The sequence below is a fragment of the Tamandua tetradactyla genome, chromosome 9, assembly GCF_023851605.1.
Source record: "Tamandua tetradactyla isolate mTamTet1 chromosome 9, mTamTet1.pri, whole genome shotgun sequence".
In the NCBI taxonomy this organism is placed as follows: Eukaryota; Metazoa; Chordata; class Mammalia; order Pilosa; family Myrmecophagidae; genus Tamandua; species Tamandua tetradactyla.
The window spans coordinates 62,197,833-62,211,384 of NC_135335.1; the positions used below are offsets into that span (position 1 = coordinate 62,197,833).

Sequence of the window (13,552 nt, forward strand, 5' to 3'; positions counted from 1 at the left end):
GACTTAACACATGACCAGTATGAATTTATCATCAAATTCCCACCACCCTTTGAGGTATACCTTTTCCTAAGTTTCACAATTGAAGCAACTAAAGCTTAGCTAGATTAAAAATCTGGACTTGGAAGGAGGTCCGTGCAATGTTAAGTCCATGTTTTTACCCACTCTATTGTGTGCAGGTATCTCCTGCTTCTCTCAAAATTCACAAAAGATGTAAGTGTATCCTTCTCAAACAACAACAATCCAGGCTCCAGGCTTTGTCATAATCTGAACCTTTTAAAAATTCCTTTCTTTTTGATATTGCCTCTTCTTGCTTCTTCCCTTTGACTAGTACTTCAGCTACTTTGATTCATTAGACATTATCTCTTCCAGGAAACATATGCAGAAAATACAGGTTTGGGAAACCAATGGCATGATCCAGAGGTGTGACCCCAGTGATTGTTGAAGGGTGGAGGGAAGCTTGGGATGACAGCAAGTTCACTGGATCTGGGCAGCCATTCTTTGCCTTTGCACACAGAAATCTGTTGATTCCTCTGCATTGAGTGAAGATTTAGGTAACCAAAATGTTAACCTGTCTCTGAATAATTTAGTTTCTTACAGGCAAACTCCTATTACAGCAAGATCTTAATTTCTAGATTGTATTAAATTTTTTCACATCCCCTGAAGCCAATGGTTCACAAATTTCAAATAGTTCTCAACATAACACTATGTCAGTGAAATTTTAAAAGAATCAACCTCCCCAAGGGACACACTGGTTAAACCATGTAAAGGAAGCAAGGTAGGTGCTGAGAATACTCTGGTTTGCTGAGATGTGTGATGTTTGAGGCTACACAAATGAATAATGGAATAATTGCATTAGAGGCTTTGCTGAAGTTTGCTGATGGCTGTGTTGTTTTCCAGCTAATTGCCAAGGATTAGTTCTGTCTCACATGTTCAACTTGAACTGGGTTTGTGTCAGAACCTTTTATGCTTGTTGGTTTGTTTTGTTCTTAATTTCCACTGTGGACTGATAGATTTGTAAAATGCAAAATACAATAGAAATGAATTACTAGTAAAAAAAAAATGTGAACATACAAGTTATAAGCACCAGTTTGTTAAATATAGTTTCAATAGATAAAGCCCAATAAATAGCAGAAGATACCACAGGGGAAAAGGATGAAATTAAAAATCTATGTGCCTTATTTATTTAGAGTGTACATTTGCATAATTAGTAGAGATAATTGTTATTACATATAACTTTTTGTCACCCTACAAACATACTTAACCAAAAGTTATGAGTGAAGTAGCGATTTCCCCATTTTAAGTGTCTAAGCACACTCTTTGAATGCACACCATACAAATAATGTTAAAGGATTTTTAATGTGACAAATAAACTTGCTCCTTGCTTTTTGGCCTAAATATTCCAAGATAGATTTATTATCTCCAGAAGGCTACTTTCTGGAAATAGTCAATATAAATCCTTCTGGTTTTGTTTTTTAAAACATGGATCCTAGAGAATTTGGTCTCACAGAGGTAATAGTGATGGAAAATAGAAAGAATTCTTAAAGCAATTTCAGCAAGTTCAGGATATCCATATTTGACTTTTATTCAAATAAAGCAAGTCATTCTGCATTTTAAAAATTAATCTTTACTCCTGCATCAGCAGACAATTCTAAGAATTTACTCCATAAAGTTTGACTAAATTTATATTATCTTTTGATGTAAGAAATGGATTCCAGTTTGAACAGATTATGGTTGATGAAACATATACATTCTTTATATATATATCTTTAGTTACAATTGACAAATTCACCTTAAAATACCACACAGTAAAATGTGTGTGGCTACTCTAGAGCTCACCTCATGAGGAAAACCTAGTGACACCCAATCTGCCTAGAGCTTTCCAAGAAAACAAGTTCACAAATCCTATATGTGGATGTCACAGGAATATCAAATTGCTATAAAAGTTTCTAAACTCCTACTTGCAAAGTTTCTACTTATTTTGTCTGCCAGTTACCACCAGTCTCCATCCCCACAGAGAAGCATTGATCCAGAAACAGTTCAAGGGACTGGCCAGAGTCCACACTCCAGGGAGGTACAGAACAGGGAGACAAGTACTTGAAGCACGTACAGTTGTATTTTCTGTGCTCCTTTCTTTTTTTTTCATGGGAAATATCTCTCCTACTCTCTCCCTTCAAATTGAACTCACCTCCACCCCCACCCTGCAAGAACTGTTTATTTCCCTTGCACTACTGTCTTAAAATATGAATTTTTAATGAGGGACCATGCATTTTAATTGGAAATAGGAACTAAAGAAATGAGTCCTTTAGTTGAGGACCATCAGGTGGCTGCAGGCAGGTTTCACATGACTTGGGCAAGCTATAGTCTCCAGTTAGGTGAAGACATTTTGACTTTAGCATGTACTGCCAAGGAAAAGTCTTTTTATAGTCATCCTGGAGAAGATTTAATTTTCTCTCTACAAGATAAGAAAACTACTTTTTCATTGCTATTTCTTTTCTCAATGTGTTATTCTCTTTCAAAGTAATTTTTCTTTTCTAAATATCCTAGGTGGGATTTGTGGCTACCTGTTGTGTAATATAAATAAGTTTTATTTATTACATAATAAAATAAGACCTTCACAAGCTGTGACCTTTAATACTAACTGGGTAATTGATTTGATTTGATTGGGGAATTCACAGAGATGGCTGTGTTAAACAAATATGTTTCTCTGTATTTCATGAGTAACTGAACAACACGGTCCATGTTATTGCCTGGTATAACAACTGATGGCATTTCTTACTCTTTTAACTACTAAATTTCTCTTTTTAATGACTTAGTGTTTCTGATAGAAAACCCTCGCTGAAGACAAGTAGTTCCACACCTCTTCTTTTTTTGTTATAATTTTTATTTCATTACATATTTAGCACTCTGAAGTGAGTGATTATTCACTGCAGCACTAAGGTGCAATGTTGAAAATACTGGAAAAGGGATGGAGTTGAGATATTGTGCATGATATTCAGAAACAAAGCCAAGTGCCATGCTAAGAAATTAGTGCTTCTATGACCTCATACTGACAGGCACATAGTTTATTCCTTTAGAATCTTCTCCCTAGCTGTTGTTTGGATAATTTGGAGCGGCCCTAGGCTGCCCTAGAGATGATATGACTGATCCTAACTAGCCTTGGATTCAGAAGTTAGACACACTGAAAAAGAAGGTAGAACAGGTTTTCATACATCCCCCCCCACCATAATTATTCCTTCAAGATTCCTCCTATTTTGCAAGAGCTCTATAAGGTAATTCTTTTTCTCTTTATTTCTGAATTGCAAAACTTGTTATTGCAGTATTTAAAAATCAGCCTGATTGTTTGACAGATTATTATACATTGCTAAAGCTAGCAAATTCCATGGCTCATCATCCACAGAAGTATTTAATTTCTTTTGTTCCAAGGTTAAAAATGTACTGTGAAATAGATATTTGCATTTATTTCCATGAACACAATCCTGGAATAAATTAGTTCATATCTATGAAGAGCAGATGGAACTCTTGGCTTCAAAAGGTTCTTAGAATGCTTTTCTGGAAGCAAATAACCTGCACTCATTTTACATATTTTTTATATGAGGCAATGAATGGAAATATTCATTACATAAATATTATAATTTAATGTTTCTATATTTATTGGGTATATAACTTTAGTCTTCATGGGAGCAGTTAATGGTTTCATCAAGTAAGTACATTTAAACTCTTTTCAAACATAAGTTCATTTGATGAAAACTTATCAGTGTCAGATACTTGAGAGGACAAGTATGTAGCTACTTAATTATAGAAATGTGCGATGTTCTTAAGTGAAATATTTTTAAGGACAGGTTATTCTCTTTTAGGCATCAGCAAACCTGCTAATTCCATGTCCATATTAAACTCTCGATTTATCCAGCATTTTCCATTTCTGAAATACTAAGGAATACTGAACATCAAGACATCTCCCTAATCTCAGGAAATATTGATAGACTGAAAGAATATTTATCTTCAGAGTAGATCAAAAAATCAAAAGGGCAAATTCATTGATGTTCAATATAAAATCTCTTCCAAGATACAAATTTCTAATTTAGTACTTCAATTAAAATGTTTATCTTTCTGCTTTCCTTAATTTTCCTTATTTTACCTCTATTTGCCAATAGCCTTAGATTTAAAAAAATAAAAATCCATTTTAATGAAAGAAAAAATGGTAACATATGCAGAAATATTTATCCTCTTTCCTTCTGAACTACAAATTCAAAGCAGTACTGTGGCCAAGATGAACAAGGAATTCCCAGGTGAAGAACCATTAATAAAACATGATGGATTTGGAGCAGTATACAGTAAAGCGACACTCCTTAGCAGAAGGTACCAGTAAGCCAATGTACTAAATACCATATCTTCCACGCAGTAACACTTGTAAAATAAGCAAACAAAATAAAATCAGAAATTCTATCTACTAAGTGGTTGTTTTTAAATATCTTTTTGATTGCCATCAAATGATCCATTGTTGAGTTAATTAATAACTGGGTGGCTCAGGGATTAACCAAACATAACAAATTCAGGTCAAGTTAAATATGCTATCATTCTGTAAATAATGTTGTAACAGACTGAAGTTGTTAGGGTTGGGAGATAAATTTGGGAATATTAGTCCATGTACTGCTATATGCAGATAGGTATAGCCAAGGTCTAATTTCTAAGAAGTAGTAGAGGTAGAGCAACATCGCAGATCTCCAACTCTTTTCCAGTTCCTTTTCCCCAATTTTTCACTTTCTCTTTAAGTCTCTGTTCTCCAACAGAATTAAAAGGATGACCATCCAACTAAGGGTCTTAACACTTAATTGCCAAGGCTGCTCTCAACCATGATTTAGATGTAAGCAAGTGAAGAAAGAAAGGTGACCACTATAAAAAAAGCGTTTACGCTGTGCAGATGCTGTACTCGGCACTCTTTCACATGCTTTACATCATAGAAATAATTACAACCACCCTGTAAGTTATGTTTACCTAATTTTGCTTATTGCCAGGGGAAATAAGGCTCAGTAAAATTAAAACACATGCCCCCAAGATCATAAGGGGAGTAAATATTTCACCTGAGATGCAAATTATGGTCTGACTGACTTAAAAACCATTCAGCTTCCCAAAGGGATCAGACTTGTACATTGATCTGGAATCTGAAAATCTATTTCACATCCTTCCAAAGGGAGACAGTCCTTAGTCATAAGATGGAGTTAAAGTGCAGTGCAACCTGAACTCATGTGATTTCAAAAAAAAAGCCATCATTATAGATAGGTGTCTCAAGTTGGAAGAAAAGTAGAAAATATTTGGTCAAAATCTCCAATCCAGGAAATAACGGAAACAATAAAAACAGCTACATTTCAGTTGGTACATTTGTCAAAATCAAGCCCATAGTGATCACACACCATAGTAAACTCCTGATGTTGCCACATGCACTTCATTATTCCCCAGACTCTGATAAAGCCATTATGGAAAAAAGGTGATTGTCATGAGGTATTTAAAATGGAGAAAAACATAATAGCTTTTGGGGCAACTGGCAACTCATTCATGGGTGTTTTCTCTCATTGGGCCTATCTCAGGCCAGGATAGAACACAAGAAAACTCTGCTGGGATCACCAAATCAACCAGAGATTGAATTTCCTTTGTAAGCACTATTTGAGTCTTGAAAATCATTGGTGATTTCAAGTGGTCACTAGGTAAAAGTGTGAAAATCTTGGGGTATAGGAATATCTACCACTGGGTTGAATAGCTGATTTTGCATGATTAAGCTGGCCTTATTTTCTAAGTATGTGGCAGAGAAATATAATATATTGGCTATAAATGATATAAGTAATAGACTATAATAATCTAGATTTTCTAGGAGATATCAAGTTTCAAGATTCTTAGTGTTTTTCTTTATGCGTTGTAATAAGATCTTTTTCCCACCGACTCTGAAGAATGAGAAGGCTAAAATTAAAAGCTACAAATTACGTAGAAAATGGAAGAAGTGAAAATTAAACTGGAAAGCACCATTAGGGTTTGACAAAGGAAGTGGGAGAGCAAACAAAAGAAAATGCTGCTTTATTTAGAAAATCCTTAACTTTTTAAAATATATTACCTCTTAAGTGTAGACAGTTTATATAAATGTTGAAATACATTTGGGACTAATTAGTCAATATTATTTTGAATAGAAATAGAGTGATGTTTTAAGGTTAAACTCTTAAACTTCTGATACAAAAAGACATATTTGGCAACATTAACATCTTAATATTTTTACAAAATTTAGTGGTAGGTGGAAAGTGAATCTGATCTAGGATAATATTAATGCATATATTAAAATGCATTGTTCATTAAATTGATAAAAGTGAAACATGCTGCGAGAAAACACCAAAGTAAAATTTAATTAGCTGTCATAATGTTTAAACTATCATCTCAAATTTAGTATTGTGGCTTTTGTACTTAGAGAAAGATTTCTGTTTTAATAGCATCTGCAGTAACAGGCCTTGGGCCCAAAAGATGATCTCTTAGCTTGCAAATCTTTATTTTAGTTATTTATTTTATCATTGTTTTCAAATCCAAGTTCACAAAGTTAGGAGAGCTATGCAATTTGTGTCACAGATAAGTCATAAATATTAGGAATGTGTGTTGTAAGAGAATGCCATTAAAACAACCAAGGGAACAGCCTATTTTACGCAAAAATCTCTATTGTTTTATATTACCACTACAAGTTGTTAGGATGATATTAATTTTCATAAACATACTGTAGCATGATTAAATTAAAGTCAAAAATGTGTTGGCCTTGCAGCTTTAAAGAGCAACTAAAATTAGGCTGGGGAAGGGGTACGTTCTTTATATGAACAATTTTCTGCAAGCATAAGGAAAATCTATTACTTGGACTTCCAGGGAATAATAGTGACATCCAAACCAAGGCCAACTCAATGTGGGATCCTGAGGTTGTGTTGTTTTAACTTTGTTTTGAAGTTGATTGCACTGAGGTATGGGTTGTGTTTATCACATTTTACTTTTTCAAAATCATATGCATTTACCCATTATCTATAAAAATCATATGCTATTTTTATGACTAAGTTTCTATATATTTTTCTTGAATGAGGAGAAAAGGTAGAATTGATAATAGAAAAAAAGAAAAAGACCATGCTTCAAATGTCTGCATGATTAAATTAAAATAACCATAACAGGATGAAAAACTGAACTTTTACTTACTTCAATTCAGTTTAATCCAATTCAACCCAATAAACTTTCAGTAATTCACTACTGATATATTAACCTAAACCCTTTAGTTCAGAAGAATGAACTAACTTCTGTTGGCCCACAGCTATGACCCTAAGGAATGTTGAAGTGAAATGAGAGAGAGAAAGGGATGGGGGGTGGATCCAGAGACAACAGTCTTCAGACAAGTTTATTTTCAGTCAAGTACAAAATTATATACTAGCAAGAAAGGTGATAAAGGTTGTTTGCATGCCAAAGCTATACAATGCAGAAACAAGTTCCAGGAAGTAAATACTTCTGATGCTAGATGTTAATTTCCCTTAAGCAAGTCTCTTGCACACCTCATTGTGCTTTATCTGCATATCTCAGCTTCTATTGAAGTTGCAGATCCTGAAAGCTCAAGTCTGCATTTCCTCTTAGACTTGTGTCTGCAAGCTTTAGGTTAGACATCAACCTTTTAACTCCTACAAACTTCAAACCATGTTCAGTCAAGAGGGAAATTTCTCTCAGGAGAAAACAAAACACAGACACATGATAAAACACCTTCCTTAAAGATTCCACACTGTCAATTTTTAAGAACTCTTCTTCCGTCCTAGATTTATACTTGGAGAAGGAAAGGGAGGAAAGGATGGCTAGAATTCCATCTAGAGCTTTGCCTTCTAATTTGTGATTCAGGTGAGTATTTAAGAGTATGGCTGGTAAAACCAGAGCACCTGAATCTGCATCTCTGCTGATAATTAGCTGAGAGATAATACTGGGAATTATAGATCCATATGCTGTTTTAATTTTTTTTTTTTTTTTTTTTTTTTTTTTTTTAAAGAGAGAGGGAGGAAGGGAAGGAAAGACAGAGAGAAGGAAGGAAGGAAGGAAGAAGGGAAACATCTTTAAACATTTTCTTGTTTTATTGTATTTTGTTTGCTTATTTGTTTTTTACATGGGCTGGGGCCGGGAATCGAACCGAGGTCCTCCGGCATGGCAGGCAAGCACTTTGCCCGCTGAGCCACCGCGGCCCGCCCCATGTTTTAATTTTTTAACACAGGAATAGTTTTTGTTTTTATCAGAGGTACATTTACTTTGAATATAATGAAGCTTCAATTTCAGGCCCTTATGTAATTCTATATTTTAAACTTTTAATATATTTTTTTTTCCTCAGTGGGGCCCTCCAAAATTGTACAAGCCTCAGCTCCACAAAGCCTGAATCTGCCCTGTCTGGGATTTTGTCACCCCCTTTCAGACTAAAGACCTATGGAAAACTTCATGCTTTCATAATTATGTAGTGTTACAAAGACCCCTGCCCCATGGGGGCCAGGCTTTTGGTCTTGTGAGATGGGGTGACCACCAGTGAGGTAGGATTTAAGACCCTGCCCTACTGAACTCAGAAACAGCTGCATGAATTGTTTTGTTCAATAGGAATTATAGGAACAAGTGACTTTCAGAATCTTTGATATCTACTTTTTGTGTTAGTGTGTCTCCTCTTCTCCATACAAAAGGGCCTGCAATGTGTCCCAATAGGGACTGGTCTGTCCAGCTGTGTCCCAGAGCACAGATAATATGAAACAGGGACCAGCCAGTCCATTATTGACATGTCCATGGGCAAGAAATGAACCTTCGTTTTAAACCAAAGAGATCTAGGATTGTTTATTATTACAGCATGGTCTCTCTGACCTAGTATAGAAATTGGCACCAAGCATAGGGTACTGCCAGAATGAAAAATCTAAAATCTGTGTCAACAGCTTAGATAGTAGGCAGGAAGACAAATCTTATTAGAGCTTAAACAGAAGGTAGTACATATTATGTGGTGTCAAAACTTTAGTAAAACTGTCACTTGCCATATTATGAAAGATAAACCATGACCTGATGAGGTTGTGCCTTTATGCAAGGACGGAAAAACATAAAGTGTACCTTAATTCTTATTTCGTAAGGCACTACAAGAAAGAGTAGAGTTCAGAAACTATTTTGGCCAGTTAACAGTCAACATTAAAGTAAGTCCAATACAATAGTGGAAGATGCAAATGACAATTATTTCTAACTATTAGACAATAAAACTGAGTAAGATTATGAGCAAAATGACTGGATATAACTCATTCATATTAAAAAAGGGACACGCACGTAACCATTATATCCTTTGTTAGAGTATTTGATTTGAATAAGTGGCAAATCTTTTGTACATCCAATTGGATGGAATAATTTAACATAGAGACTAAGGATATGGTGCTTCCATAGAACTCTGATAGGATCAGGTGCCACAATTATGATAAGAGAGAGAAAAGGACAAACATCTATGGAATGAGAGCAAGAAAACAAAGAAATATAACAAAGCTAAAAAGTAGGTTTAGAAAAGAAGTGGCACATGGAACTTACTATAATCAAATAGATGAAAAACCAGCTAACTTCCTAAGAGAGGTTTATTGCCAGGAGTGTCCCACCCCCAGAGTTGTGTTCTGGAGGAGCTAAGTGAAGGCCCACAGATGCTTAGAAAGGAATCCACTGGCATCAGAAGCTAAAAGCAAGGGAACCAAGAACAAGGACCAGCAGATGCCAGCCACATGGCTTCTCATTTGGCAGACACCAGTGTTTCTTAAGTCAAGTTATCTCTTCCTGGATGCCTTAGTTTGCACGTTTTTCTGACCTTAGAACTGTAAACTTGTAACATAATAAATTCCCTTTAAAAAAACCATTCAATTTCAGATATATTGCATTCTGGCAGCTTTAGCAAACTAATACACAAGGGTACAGGTTGGTTTTGATAAATTTATTATTTTCATTAAAGAAGTAAAAGCTGTTATTATTAAATTATTTTTAAAAGTTAATAATGAGGGTGGGCCAGGGTGGCTCAGCAGGTAAGAGTGCTTGCCTGCCATGCCTGAGGACCCAGGTTCGATTCCCGGTGCCTGCCCATTTAAAAAAAAAAAAAAAAAAAAAAAAAAAACAGAAGTTAATAATGAATCCTATCTTCTGTCAGTCACCTATTGCTGGCTTCCCCCTTTTGCCTTGTGTGGAACCAGAGAAGATAAGATGTTGACTCAGGCTAATAAACACTGTTCCCCATAAGATATACAAATCAAATGCAGACAGAAAATCAAGCCATTATCTTCAGGTGACCAGCCTAGAGATGCAAGGAAATAATAGTTATTCTGCACACAAGCTCCTCCAAATTCTGTCTTCTATAGCAGAATACAAACCAAAAAAAAAAGAAGATCATATGTGTGGAGTGGTGAGGAATGGAGCTGCCATTGTTGCAAGGGGAAATTCCCCAGGTTTTCTGGCAGCTGTGATTGTCTGCCAATTCCTGATAGTACTATGCTTCCAGGTTGCTATGGTAACTCTCCTTGGCTGACTGCCCTGAAGTTGTGCAGAATCCTTATGCCACTAAGAGAATTTATACATTGCTACTACAGCTGCTGCTAAAGTGACTATCACTGGCAGGAGCAACAATACAAAGGTATCACCTTTCATAGATAGTCACAGTTCCAGAAACCCTGTACCCTTTGCTAAATATGCCCCTCACCCTACATTCTTTCAGCAAATGCTTTCTAAACAATAGCAACTCTGTTTTAGCTGCTAAGACTCTAGGAGTGATTAAAAGTCTCCAAGTCCTAGATCTCAAGAGGCTACATTAAGAGTAGAAGTGAGAAAACAGAAATGAAATAGAAAGTCAAATAATATGATGAATAAACATAGTAGATGAGAGTGTGTGCCTGTTTGAAAGTATTATGTACCCCTGAAAAACCATGTTTAAACTCTGATTTAATCTTGTGGTAGGCAGACATTTCTTTTGTCCTAATTCTGCACTGTGGAGCATAAATCTTGATTAGATTATCTCCATGGAGATGTGCCGCGCCCAATTTGGGCGTGATCTCTTGATCTGATGGAGCTGTGACTCTGTCCATTCAAGGTGGGTCTTGATTAGTTTACTGGAGTTCATTAAAAGGGGAAACATTTTGTAGGAATCTCGGAGCAGAGTTGATGTAAATGATTGGAGAGCAAGACAGAAATAGCCTGGGTGCTAAACAAGGACTCACAGAAAGAGCCAAAACCTGAAGAGAAGAAATCTCCATCCCAGCAGACTTTAAGCAAGCCAGAACCCAGAGTTGTGTCCCAGAGTAAGCCAAGTGGATGCCCACATAAGCTTAGAGAGGAAACTTCTGGCATCAGAAGCTGGAAGCAATGGAACCAGGAGCCAGGACCAGCAGACTCCAACTGTGTGCCTTGCCAGCTGACTGAGGTGTTATGAAAAGCATCAGTCTTTCTTGAGTGAGGGTAACCTCTTGTTGCTTCCTTCATTTGTGCATTTTCACAGACTTAGACCTGTAAACTTGTAACTTATTAAATTCTATTTCTGAAAGCCATTCCATTTCTGGTATATCACATTCTGACAGCTTAACAAACAGATAGAGAGTGACATCACATAGAGAAAGATTTGGCTGGTGGAGAAAGTAAGATATAAGGAGAGGAGGAAATATGTGAACTGAGATCTCAATGATTAGGAATGAGCCATGCAAAGATACAATTGTGAAGAAGTGGAAGTAAAGTAAACAGAACTAGTGCCAAAACTTTCAGGAAGAAAGAGAGGTTGTACATGTTAGAATCTGTTGTATACCCCAGAGAATCCAAGTTCTTTAATCCTCTTTCAATATTGCTGGGTGGGAACTTTTTAATTGTTTCCACGGAGATGTGACCCACCCAATTGCAGGTGGTAAATTTTGATTAGATGGTTTCCATGAAGATGTCTTCACCCATTCAAGGTGAGATTGCTTATTAGAGCCCTTTAAGAGGGAACCATTTTGGAAAAAGCTTTAGAGGCACCAGAATCAGCAGAGCCAATAGAATAGATGGAGCCCCAGGAAAGCTGTTGAAGATTTCTGGAGAGAAATCTCACAGATGTTCCCTTGTACCTTTCCAGCTGAGAGAGAAACCCTGAATGTCATCGGCCTTCTTAAATCAATGTATCTTTCCCTGGATGCCTTAATTTGGACATTTTCACAGCTTTAGAACTGTAAACCTGCAACTTAATAAATTCCCCTTTTCAAAAGTCATTCCATTTCTGGTATATTGCATTCTGGCAGCTTACAAATTGGAACAGAGGGCTTTTAGTTTGCTAGGTTGCTGAAATAAGATACGATAAAATGAGTTGGCTTTTAACAGTGGGATTTATTAGCTAACAAGCTTAAAGTTTTGAGTCCATGAGAATGTTCAAATAAAGACATCACTGAGGTGATACTTTCTTCCTGAAGACTGACTGCTGATGATCCTTGGCTCCTCTGCCATATGCCAAGGAAAAGGGCAGCATCTGCTGGTCTCTTCCTTCTCTTCTGGGTTTTGTTGCTTTCAGCCTCTTGCTTTCCTGGCTTTTTCTCTTCATCTGAATTTCATTCTCTTTTGAAGGACCCTAGTAAGAGTATTAAGACCCATCCTGAATTAGGTGGGTCACGCTTAAAATGAAGTTGTGAAATTATCATATTACAATGGATTCATACCCCCAGAATGTACTAAGTTTGAGAACATGCTTTTCTGAGGTACATAGTTTCAAACCACCCAAAAGGGAAAGAAGCTTGATGAGGTTAGCCTTGTGGTTAGGGGCTGGATTTCTAAGTGCAAATGGAAATCACTGACGTGTTTTGTTACGGATTGATTCATATCTCCACAGAAAGATATGCTTGAATTCTAACCCCTGGTCCCATGAATGTGATCTTCCTTGGAAACAGAATCTTTAGGGACATGATTAGTTAAAATGAGGCCAAAATGGATCAGGGTGGGCCCTAATCTAATGTCATTGGTATCTTCAGGAGGAAAAGTAATTGGACACAGACAGAGCAAGAGACAGCCATGTGAGAGAGGCAGAGGTTCAATTATGACATGAATTGCCAGCAAGCCACTGCTAGAATCCTGCAGACTTTAGAGGAAGCATATCTCTGTTGACACCTTCATTTTGGACCTCCAGTCTCCAAAATTGTGAGATGATAAATTTCTGTTGTTTAAAGCCACCCAGTCCTTGGAACATTGTTATAGTAGCCTAAGAAACTAAGACAAGTTTTAATGTGGGAGTGGCGTTATCATATTAAATGCTGTACTTGATCATTATGGTTGCTCTAGGGAGACACACTGACTGTAAAAGGACAGGACAGGGAAAAAAATTTAAATTAAAAGTCATTAAAAAAGCAGTTAAGGGTGGACCACAGTGGCTCAGTGGCAGATTTCTAGCCTGCCATGCCGGAGACCCGGGTTTAATTCCCAATGCCTGTTCATGCAAAAAAAAAAAAAAAAAAAAAGAAACAGTTAAGAGATTGTCAATAGGAGAAATCAATATGCCTTGAATCAGGTAGTTGTAGGAGAGAAAGTACTT

General features: G+C 36.5%; 1 long non-coding RNA gene across 1 annotated transcript in view; it reads left to right on the forward strand.

Moving 5' to 3' along the window:
* LOC143646130 (uncharacterized) overlaps nucleotides 1-13,185 on the forward strand; it is a 69,293-nt gene extending 56,108 nt beyond the window's left edge. The window contains exon 6 of the long non-coding RNA XR_013157316.1: nucleotides 12,996-13,185. This is a non-coding gene — a long non-coding RNA (uncharacterized LOC143646130). The remainder of the gene's footprint in view (nucleotides 1-12,995) is intronic.
* The last annotated feature ends 367 nt before the right edge of the window (nucleotides 13,186-13,552 follow it).